Here is a 12,567-nt window from a genome sequence, read left to right as displayed (position 1 = left end):
GTGATTAAAAGGGTAAATGCAAGCCTTGCATGTATGGACACCAAATTATTAGAGAGGATTTGCATCAAATACTAAAGAAATTATGAATTTCCACCAGAACTAGAATAATATGTTTGATAGTAACCTAACAAAGCAAGTGATTATATCTCTGTAATTCAAAATATGTGTATAAAGCCAGTTGCTTTTTCCTAAAATATGTATTTGTGTTTAAATAAAAAATTAATTTTCAAAACCAGAATGTTATGCTCTTGCAACTAGCCTTAGAAATGTAACTGAACATCATCACAGTAGAAGTGGATTACCTAGTTTCCAGGCTCTTACAGTTTTAAACCATCCCCTGTAAGGGCTGAGATATATCTGCCTTAATTATAGACACCTAAACATGAGATAGTTGAGTTATCCATTCAACTAATGTCAAGACATAAGCATCCAAAGAAAGCTGTTCATCTCACCTGAAAACATACATGTAAGACAGATCAGATGAATTGTCCTCTGGAGGTAACTTTGGTGCTGTAAGGGGAACTTGAAGGACTAGATTCCAATATTTAGGCAAGTTCATTAATGCAGATTGTTTAATCCCTTCAGAGATGTAGATTTAGCAGAATGAAAGGCTCCAAGATTTTACAACTTAAATATTTTCTTTAGCTTTTCTTAAAGTATACAAGATACTATGCTCTCAACCAGAAAGAGACACAAAGAGTAAGTTATACTGACTGCTATCATTCACCTCCCATTCATTGCAGCAATATCTACTCAGGAATACACATTCATAATTTTCTGTCTGTGAATGACACAAAGGACAGAGACACTGAGGATTACACACTTGATTTAAATCCCATTAAAATGGGAGAGACTTGCCTTGACTTTAATGGGATTCAGATTGAGTGCAGAAGAGGCTGAATGCTGAACTGCTGTCAGGTTTGAAGTACAGGGGGTATTAAAGGGCAAACTATTAATGCTTCTGTTAAATGTTAAGTACCTGTTCTTCAGAGAGACTTGCCAAACTAGTAATTCAGTCTCTTTCAGGATGACTCAAGTGACTCAGCAAGCAATAAACAAAATTATTAATTGCTACTTGTCTTATTGTCTTCCAATTTTGTTACATTCTAATAAAGTAAGAGTGTGTAAGACATTATGTGTTTGCTAAATACTACTAGCAATTTATTTTATATGATAGTTTTTGCCATTTGGTACACCAAGGAATCACTGTCTTCTACTGATGCACTACTTGATCCATTTACAGGCAATTGAGAACATATAGGGCTACATTAAGGCTACCATTGAGGTACCTGTGATTCCTGTGGACTATAAGCCCTTCTATATCTGGAAATCCTTAGCTACCTGTGCAAAATGAAAATAAAGCTCTCTGCAGTTGATAGGTGCCTGTGCTCCACTGAGCACATGGAAATCACTTGCTTGACTTTGCTATGTGAGCAGAGACAGGACATGGAATTCATGAAGCAGAATATGGGAGCTTTGTTTTCTGAGTCCTTCTTTTTACAAAGAGCTTTGAATCCTTAGTTTCTATTTTATATATTGACTGTCAAAGTAAAAATGCAGGGATGGTCTTCATTTGCTGTTAAAGCTGAATCTCTGTGCAGGGATGAATGTATGAGGCAATGTGCATAAACTCAAACATCAGGAAACACTACTTTTATTGTGAGGAAGACTGAACACTGGAGCAGGCTTCCCACAGTGGTTATAGAGTCTCCCTCACTGGAAAAGCTGTCTGGACATAGTCCTGGGCAGCCAGCTGTAGGTGGTTCTGCTTGAGAAGGGGTGGTGGGACAGATGACCTCCAGGGTCCCTTCCAAGCTTAATCAGAATGGCAGTCAGTGTCTGTGAGGTAATGGGGGTGTCAGCCATGTTGCTGCTTCTGAATCCTTGGGAGAAGAGAAATTTGGGGAAGAAGGGCATCCTGACTTCAGCTCAGTTTTGCTGTGACTGCTCAATCACTTTTTCTTAATACAGGGATTACAGCAGAGCTTGATGCATGCACCATAACACAAACTGCTCTGGGGAGCATTTGCATTGCTGATCTAGGGAATGTCCTAGGAATGTGAGTGTTCCTTGTGTCCCAGGAATGGAGAAGGGGTGGAGGGGCACATCCACAACTTCAAGTAAACTCTTCCACTGTCTCACCATGCTCAGCATAAACCCAATATCTGATTTAAATCTGCCCTCTTTCAGTTTGAAATGTGAAAGTAAACATGAAACAGGCTGCAAATGAGATGTTGTCAGTGAACCTCCTGTGCCACTGATTTCTAGTCATGCTGCAAACAAATCCAGTTTATGTAGACAGGAGATCAGGATATTATTCAAGATTTCCACACTGAATCTTAGATGGATATTAAAAATTCTCTTAAATCTAAGTAATAGATGGATTTTAATCTATCTAAATTAACTTTCCAGGCAGAAAATGAAGCTGTGTGAAGCAATGTGGCCATTGATAACTATGGGTGTTTTCAGGAGTTCTGAGGAACATTAAAGATCCTGCACACTTCTCTGTTGGCTGCCTGGACCAAGCAAAAGCTGTGTGCAATGGATAGCCTAGGAAGTAATGATCCTCTGTCCTGGAGTAGGAATGTTGCCTGCTTGCTTGTGGTCTGCTCTCTGTGACCTTAGTGAAAGACCTGATGCCAACACAAATAGAGCATTGCTGGTTTTGGAGGTGATAAGAATGTAGTTTGCTTTGGTTGCTGAGGGTGGATTTTCCCAGACATTTTGTGTGATGTTCTGCAGAAAAATGCACACATATGGATTGACTACATTTAGATTTTGGGACTAAAAACACCCATTATATCATACTCTCAAGTTAAGTTAATTAATCTATTTAAAAGAGCCCTAACAACCTGTACACCAAGAAGTCATAATGTTCTCCACTGATCTTGTTAAAATTTAAAACGTTAAATGACTTTATTAAAAGAAAAAAACCCCACATGTGCAGTTCTTGGTTTGAAATTTTACACATTTTATTGTTTGTTTTGCCTTAGAGATAATATATGGTACTGGAAATGAAACTGAATTAAATTTTTTTTAAATGTCCAAAATATTACACACACTCCCCCTCAACACATTTTAGAAAATCTTCTAAGTGCAGAAGAAAAAAAAATACGCAAATACATTAACAGAAATCCCAGATTTGCAAAGCAATCTTTTGCATGACATTTACATAGAGTCTAAATAAGGCTCTGTCTTATTTACAGTTTGTTTTAAGAAAAGTATAAGATTTTTTCCATCAGCAATTTTAGGTTTGTGTGTATTTGTGTCAGTTTTAACACTGATGTATCTTTGCTATCTATGCTACCTTAAAAAATCTGAATTTAGAATTAATACGTAGCTTGTCTCACAAGCTGCAGCTTAATGGGTTTCTTCTCTTTTCACATATAATGAGAAATACAAAGAGAAATCCATAATAATTTGATTTCTGAATTAAATACTTCTGCTGACTGACTTGCCAGGACCTACTACCCTTGTTCTAAATAGAGACTTGAATAGATCCCATTTAGTCTCAGAGAGCAAATTCAGCTTTTTTGTGGTGACTTTTGGAATGTATTGATGAAGTACCCTTTCTGGTGAAGAAAGATTTCATTAGGTTTTTTTCTTTACATTCAGGGCTTTGCAAAATTTAGCAAGGAAAGAAAATCATGAATGCACTCAGTACTCATGCTGGCTAGTGACTGTTTCGTGTCAGATGCAGACACTGGAGTAGGAATGAGAAGCCCATATTTGTGAGTGAGTGTCCTAATTACTGGAGAAGAGTAATCAGCTTTCTGCTGTTTTCCAGACTAATCAATCTTGGCTGCACTTTTGATTTATGTATAGTAGCACAGATGAACATCAGGGACAGATAAGCTTTGCTTCTTGACATAACAGCCTACAGCCTGGTGTTTAGTACATGTTTTGAGTGAGGAGATTTGAGAACAGTGTGTCATCCCCTGCTCTTTAGAAGGTCTCTTGATTTGCTCTGTAAAGGGTTGAGAAGAAATAAGACAGTGAATTACTTTTTTTTTTTTTAATAATAAATACATTTCTTTTGCATAGCAAATACCATAGTTTTGAGTTTTAGAAGGAAGGTGGTCATGACTGGTGTATTATTCACGGAGTTTATTCCTTAAAAGTGTGTTATGTGCACACAGAGTATACTTGCCAGACTGGGTTTCTTGGAAAACAGGCATAATTTAAAATCCCAATTACACATAAACATGAGATATATGCTGAGCTGCTCAGCTGTGCCAAAATAGGAGCAATCTTGTGCTTGCTTAGATGCAGGCTGTCACAGAACATTCACTGGTGTAGATGTGGGACCCTATGCAAAACGTCACTGCCCATGTAGAGTTGTTTTTTGGGTCAATAAATGAGAGGTGGGGGAAGAGTGGCTGGGGAGGAGATCTGTGGGAGATGACCCAAAGACCTCAGAGAGGTGTCCCACCATATATTACACCCAGCACATCAACTATGCCACACAAGAGGACCATGGAAAGAGCAGGCAGGACCAGCTGTTCTAGTCACTGGTATTTAGGAAACTACAAACTTCTTCTTGGGCCTTAGCATGGCTGATATCATTAATCTGCTCTTTGGTTCCTGGCTCCTAGCATACTTCAATGTACCAAGTCATGCTATGGTTACAAAACCGTGGATCTAGCTTTGGCCCTTAGACCTTGGGCTTGCAACATACTCCCACAGCTTCTTAGAGCAAATGGATTTAATCCCCCTGATTTTAATCCAATTATTCCTGTGTCTAAAATGATTTCTGTTTTGAAGGCTTCTTGCAGCCATACATAGGCCTAGTCTGACTCGTTCTTCCTCTTTCAATTTTTCTTTTAAGTATCCTAAATGATGGTTGTCACTAGAACCAGGAATCCAGACACACTGACATCAAAAGCAATTGTAATATGTGTGCAGCAACAAGGGTGGGGGGAAGAGTGGAAGGAAGAGGAGCACTTTGAAGATGTCATGATAACTCAGGCATGTTTAGATTCAGTAAGTAGGTGTGCCTTTTTCTGTATCCTGCTCATCTGCAGAGTAGGATGTTTGAAGAGAGGGAAAAATGAAATGCTATTTCCAGTAAAGGGGAGGAGATTTAACAATGGCAAAATCATTATGAAAAAAACAAGCAGTGGAGGGAGCATTCAAATTTTTAGCCAGGAAATAACTGGGGAAAAAGGTGTATGTATTTGAAAGAAAGAGGAAAACTGCTGCCTTTTTTGTTTTCCAAAGCACTGACATTTATAATTTATTTGTGACTGAATTTTTATAAAAGCATTGCAATACATATAAGGCTGGACATGAATAATATTTTCTCCTATTAGTTTGGTTATTTGCCATCAACAGAACAGTGGCACATTAAAGGCCAGGAGCTGTGATTTTGCATAATGACAATGCCCATGTGTTACTGTAGAGAGTTTCTTCCAGCTCTACTATTCTTCAACCTTTCCAAGCCTGCTGGCAAGGTGAGGACAACCAGAAATCACCACAATTACTGCTGGAGTGCTTGTGCACTTGGCTCCAGGAGTACAGGTATCCAGTGGGATTCCAAGGAGGAGATACAACTAGTTTAATACTAGTTAGTAGCTACAAGAGTAGCTTTTATTTTTCAGATGTTTTCAGGGCTTTATCCATTAAAAAAAATCTAAAAGTGCTTCTACTTTCTCCCCCACCACCTTGAAAATTAAGAATTTCTTCCATAATCCACATAACAAAGCTGCAACTTCAACATATTACCCTTTTCTGAGATTATCTTGACTCTTGCCACTCATCTGGCTGAAAGGCCATGTTTGGAATATTATAAGAACCTTTCATACTCACATGTGAATAATTGAAGTATTTAAGAGAAATTGAAACTGTGTTAGTAAAAGAAAAGGAAAGAAAGAATCAAAATATCTCAGGTATCTAGAGGTACATAAGGATTTAAAATATCAAAATTAGTTAAAAATTATTTGTTCAACAGTTACATATATATATATATGAATATAAAGTTGTGTACTGGGGGTGGGACTTCTGCCACCTAACTTGAAAAATATCCACTTTGATTGGTGCCAGATTGATCTTTCCTAATTTTGCTCCAAGTATTGCCAATTTGAATTTGCTTTAAGTATTTCCTGGGCTGAAGACATAGATTCAACAAGTTCCAGTGGTCTGTTTCCTTCCAGCTGTTTGTTACCACCTCTGTGCTATTTACCACCCTCTATCCAGCCCTAAAACAATTTGTGAATACTTGACTCTTTTCAGAAAAAAATTATTTGGTTCATTTCTTTAGTTTAAGCAGTTTACCTGGTTTGCTTTTTCTGAAGTGGATTAGGAAACCCTAATATACACTGTTCAGAAGAATTGTAGAAATGTTGAACTCTTTGGCAGTGACTTCTGTAGCAAGACCTCTCTCAAAGGAGCAGGGCAGGGCAGTGATCTCCAGGGACAACTCCTCAAAGCACAAGAGAACCATCCGGAGGTGCAGGAAACAGCAGGTGTGGCAGGCGGCCAACTCGGCTGAACAGGGAACTTGAGCTCCTGGCTGAGCTCAAACACAAAATGGAAATACACAGAAAATGGAAGTAGGGGTCAGCTAAGGAGTATGGAAATTGTAGCATGAGCTTGAAGGGGTGAGGTCATGAAAACCCAGGCTGGGCTGGATTTTAAACTGGTGAGTGATAGGAAAGGCAATGAGAAGGACTTCTATAAGTATATTGACAGCAAAAGGAAAACCAACAAAATTACAAATCTGCCACTAAATAGGATAGATGATTTAATGATGAAGGATAAAGACAGAGTGACAGAGTGACTTGGGTCTTACTGGCAAGGTCTGTTTTTCAGCCTCCCAAATCTCTGTGTCAGAGTCTGTGGGGAGAGAACTGTTACCTGTAGCAGGGTGGGCAGGAATTAGAGACTGCTTAAACAAATTGGACATGTGAATTCTGTCCATGGGACTGGACAGAATGACTTGAAGATTGCTGAGGGAGCTGGTTTATGGCATTGGAATACACTTCGGCATGGTTTTCAAAAGCAGTAGAGAGTGAAGGAGGTTCTTGAAGATGTGAGAAAGACTAACGTCATTTACACCTTCAGAAAGTGCAAGGAAGAGCATCTGGGAGAAGACAGGCCAGTCAGTTTCAGTTCAGTCTGTGGAAGTTCTAGAACAAATCCTCCTGGAAACCATTTCCAGGCACATGAAGGAAAAGAATGTCATTTGCATTTACATGATTTAGGTAGATCATGCCTAACCAAATTTGATTGTCTTCTATAATACAATGGCTGGATGTGTTATCAAAGGGAAAGCAGTGGGTATCCATGAATGCTGAAAAAAGTGGAAGGGATCTCTGGAGGTATTGGCACATAAACAGCAGACTTATAAAAAGGCAAAAGACAATGTATTACACAACTTTTCTGAAAAATTGCTTTTTATTTTTTAAATACATGAAATAATTTAATTGACAGATTTAATCTATGAGAAAGCATAAAGGGTTTTAGTTTACTAAATTTATTATTTAGTGATGAGTAAATGCTTACCAGCTGATTGCCAAAGCATCATAGTAGACAGTAGCTAGCAGTAGCAGTTTTCACTGGAGGTATTCTGTTCTAAGGAACTCAGAGTTTCTATACAGGCACATAGTTTTTTTCCAAAATAAAACATTTCAGGTTTAACAAAAGCTGTGGCAGGCACATAGTTTTTTTCCAAAATAAAACATTTCAGGTTTAACAAAAGCTGTGGTTTTACGTTAGGGGAGATTATTTCCACCTGGCCTCTGTTTCATCATGCTGCTCTGCCATGAAGCTGGCGCTGAGAAAGCAAGTTGGCATGGAAGGCTAATGGGAAGAACAGCAGAGCCACACATCAAAAGAACAGCTGGGATTTGTAACCGTTGGAATCATTTTTGCAGAGGCGCTACAGGAAGTGTTCGTGCTGGCAGCCTAGATGTGCGGAGCCAAGAAAAAGAATGGAATGATATTCTGCCCTTTCCTGGGATCAGACAACAGGGTAAGTTGTACCTTCATATTTGTGTTCAAACATGCACACTATAGCTTCTACTAACCACAACCAGAAAAAAAAAAAATACTATATGAGGGATTTTTCTTTTTATTTTGTTGCTTCCTCTCATTGCCTCCAAGTAGAAAATAAATATTTCAAAAAATACATTTTAAGCACGCACAAATAGCACACATTATTTAAAATACTACCAAGGACTGCAGCTAACTTTTAAAATATATATATATATATATATATATATATATATATATATATATATATATATGTATATATATATATGTATATATATATATATATGTATATATATATATATATTTTGATATCTGACACTGGTCTTGTGTATGCTGTTACAAAGATGCAGCTGTTAAATGCTACATTAATTCGTCAGTGTCAGCAAAGCTTTCCTATATGTCTTTTTCTGCTGACATGAGGGTGGTACTGCTATCTGGTGATGGGGAGACTCTTACTGCTTTCTGTACAAAGCAACGTTAACTAGATCCTTTTGAGGCTGTTTTCTCTTTTAAACCTGTGCTGGTCCATTGCCAGATAGCTGAAGTGGTAGGATGCCTGATTCATCTGGGAGTGGCAGCCTTTGCAATTCAGTCTGCATCTCTTAGCTTTATGCACAGTACTAATCCTTATCACTCAATATGATATACATATCCACTTGGAAGAAAAAATATAAAAAGAAATATGAATAACTAGAACTGGCTTGGAAATATGTTGCTAGAGGTTGAAAAAGCTACAGTATCCCAAAGAAAACAGTCCTGTATCTAAGAAAAGAAGCATTTTCAATGTACGAGAAATCAGAGCAGAACAAATAATAAAAAAGAAGACATATTTATGAGTGATATCAGAGATATATTTATGAGTGGTGTCAGTGAAAAGGATAGAAGCCAGCACATAAAGAAAATTAAAGAAAAATATTATGGAATGGAAGAGTAACCATCTGAGTTAAAGTATTTTCTGAGTAGATCCAAACAAAATCAATACTAACAATAATAAAGGCAGGATGATCCTAATAGAATTACAATGACACAGAGAAAGCAGAAACATTCCATAAGTGCTTCAGTTCTTTATTATGGACTTGGAGAATTTATAAATTATGAATTTCTCTGGGAGAAAAATAAATTATGTCTTCCTGTTGGATGATGCTGATATTCTCCAGTGGTACTAAGCATATCTAGCAGGTGCAAGACATCATATGATTTTAAGTTAGCAGTTCTAATAACCTTGCAACCAAACCCTTGTCAAAATTAATGCTGAATTTAGTGTAAAGGACCTCTGGTTGCTTTTCAAGAAGTCTTGGAATTTCCAGAGGACTGCAGAGAAGATAACACTGTACCATTATTTTAAAACAGAAAATGGATAAAAATAAAACCCCAGACCTGAATAATGCATGTCTGGCAGTCAGAGCACCGTGTTAGGACAAATAATGGAGCAGTATACATACACAGATAAAAACATAAAGATATGTTAATATAATTAATTTTAGTCAATAAAATTTAGAGAAATATATCTTGGCAAAGTTACTGAATATTTTGAATGAAGATCCAAGTTTGGTTGGAGAACTGAGAAACTTCTGGTAGAGGTTTGATTTGGTACTATGTGAGACTTTTCACTAATACACCACAGAAAAACATGTCAATGCAGCAGACATTACGCTGAGGCAAAACTGTTTATCTTCAAACATAATTGTAAATATGAGTGTGTCTGTGTCTTGTTTGGTTAACTGTGTATTCCAAGAGGTCCCAGGGGGACAATTTTTGCTCTATATAATTGAGCATTTTTACCAATAACTGGGCAAAAAGACATCACATTATGTCTGGAAAAATTTGGTGATGACACAGGATAAGAGGAGTGAAAAATTAAGAAGACATGGATCAGGAACAAAGAGTATCCAGGGACACCATGTGAGCAAGAGTAGGAAAAAAAAGAGACATTTCTGCACAGGCAAGTAAAGAGTCTATCATATAGGAATAGAAAAGTAAGCCATAAAAACAAGAGAGAGAACTTTTTTGTGAAGTAGAAATTCTGAAGAGGACATGTTATTTAGAGCACATGGAAAAAAGTTAGCTAATACTATCCTTAGGTATATCCACCAGAGAGAAGGGGAAGGTTACAGGGTTGCCATACTTGGCAGAGAAGCAATTGCTACTGGAATAGAGTGTCCAGTTCTAGTGCTCAGAGTTAATGATGGATGTGAATAATTTGGAGAAGGGTCAACAGAAAGCCATGGGAATATTAAGGACCTGGAAAGTCTCCAGCAGTGCAATCTACTCAGCTTATCAACATGATGACTTAAGGATAGCTGGTCACGATACACAAGACAGGGCAAATAGTAAAGAGCTGTTCAGTCCAGCAGTCTGACAAGCTCCTCTGTCAAAAAGGTGAAGTTAAAACTCAAACACAAAATAAGGCACTTATTAGCAATCCATTAAATTAATGGCCATATTCACTCAGTGAAGAAGTGTGGTATCACTGGCAGTTTTTAAATCTAGATTGGGTGTGTTTCAAAAGCAGAAATAACCCTGTAAGACTCTGTGGAATCTGTCATTGATGGGATCAGACTGGGTATTTGAGCCTGTGTTCTTTATCTATGGCTGTATGGATATGTGCTCTGAGAGAGCTGGTTATCTGAATTAATGACATGGGGATGATGCTACCTTAGATCTGATGAGCAATACAGCAGTGCTATTCTGGTGATGAGCTCTGGCTAATTAACTGTGTCATGCACAAGGGCCAATCAATCATCTGTGATAATGTGACTCTGCTGCTTCCCTTTCTGGAGCTGGCTCTACACAATCCAGGGTTGTTCAGGTGTTTGATGTATGTATAGTTCAATATAGACCCTAAGCAAGTTTGTTTTCATGTACTAAAAACAAATGGTCACAATTCTCTCTTGAATGAAGGTAGAGTCATTACTGTAACTTGTATTTTGGTATTTTAAACTCTTTTATGTATCCAGATATAGCTGAGACATGACAGGGTGTCTGGTTCTCTCTGCATATAAGCCACATTATGACACATTATTCCTGGGTTTTTTTGCTGCTTTTTGGCTCTAATTTTCCTACTTGCATCATTTAATGAGAAACATTGAACAAATGATTTATTGTGACAATATTCTTCCTTCAGAAGAGGAAATAGATGATGAGGAAATGAATAACTCTTCTATGAAAAAACTGTGAAATGACAAAAATCTAATGGAGACATTTTCACAGTTGTTTGTAACTGTTTATCATATCAGTCAGTAGGTGAGTCATTGCACCAGAACCTCTCTTACTCTTTATTTGCTCCAAGTAAATATTTGCAACATGCAAGTAATTATTTGTATTACTGGGTCTCATCCCTGGAATTTTCCAGAGATGTTCTCTGATTCTATGATACCTGTGTGGGCTAGGGGTGTATATTATATACTCTGCTTTAACAAGGGTTTCCTACATGTTATAGTCACTTGGAACTTTACAGCATGTTTCTAAAATTGTTTCCCTAATCAATGTCAATACACAAATGTATGATGAAAACCCAAAATTAAAATTATAGCCTTCTCACTAAATGCAAGCACAGAAAAACTTTAATAATTTGAAAAATAAATAGCAATTATGCAAATAAATAGGTGAGAAGGCTGAGAATGGGTGTAAAAGTAGTGAAGACATATGTAGATTAAGTAATGTTAGACTAAGGGAGCAATATGTATTTAAATATTAGATACCTCCTGAATTTTTCTTCCTAAAGTAAATGCTTCTGTGTCCTGTCTACAGAAGTTTGTAAATAAGCCCCTAAATGTTCTTCACTTGCTTGGATTTGGCTTGGTCCTTAGGGCAATTTCAGTGGTTTCAAAATAGATTAGTTTTCCAAGAAACAAAATTTATCTCCATTTCAAGTGTCCTCCAGTGTGTGATTGGGATATTCGTGTATGAACTGTGGAGTCCATGTCATGCCCAATGCATATCTGACAGACAAGTGACAATACAAGTCTGCTGAGAAACCCTGTGTCATGACAGAGTGGGGTTTGTGCTATATTAAGGGTCATGTGCTGTGACTGTGCTTTTAAAAACCTGACCATGAGGTACAGAATATAATCTACTAACACCAGGCTGCACCAGAAAGTGTTCACTCTTTCCCTCTGCCTTTTCTTTTTTTGTTCAAGGAGGTATTTCTGTTAGAGTTTCACTAAGTGAACGAGCTGCTTATGTGGAAGACCTGAAAATAGATTATTGAGTTCCCTTCCCTTCCCTTCCCTTCCCTTCCCTTCCCTTCCCTTCCCTTCCTTTCCCTTCCCTTCCCTTCCCTTCCCTTCCCTTCCCTTCCCTTCCCTTCCCTTCCCTTCCCTTCCCTTCCCTTCCCTTCCCTTCCCTTCCCTTCCCTTCCCTTCCCTTCCCTTCCCTTCCCTTCCCTTCCCTTCCCTTCCCTTCCCTTCCCTTCCCTTCCCTTCCCTTCCCTTCCCTTCCCTTCCCTTCCCTTCCCTTCCCTTCCCTTCCCTTCCCTTCTTTCCCTCAGCTCCTTTGAACTCTTCAGTTCAGCACTGAGAATCTTGTCCCCCAGCACACAAACAAGAAGCCATTTCTTCAGGCCCAGAACCTCTA

Source organism: Lonchura striata, chromosome 2 (assembly GCF_046129695.1).
Source record: "Lonchura striata isolate bLonStr1 chromosome 2, bLonStr1.mat, whole genome shotgun sequence".
Classification (NCBI taxonomy): domain Eukaryota; kingdom Metazoa; phylum Chordata; class Aves; order Passeriformes; family Estrildidae; genus Lonchura; species Lonchura striata.
This window is presented reverse-complemented; position numbering follows the sequence as displayed.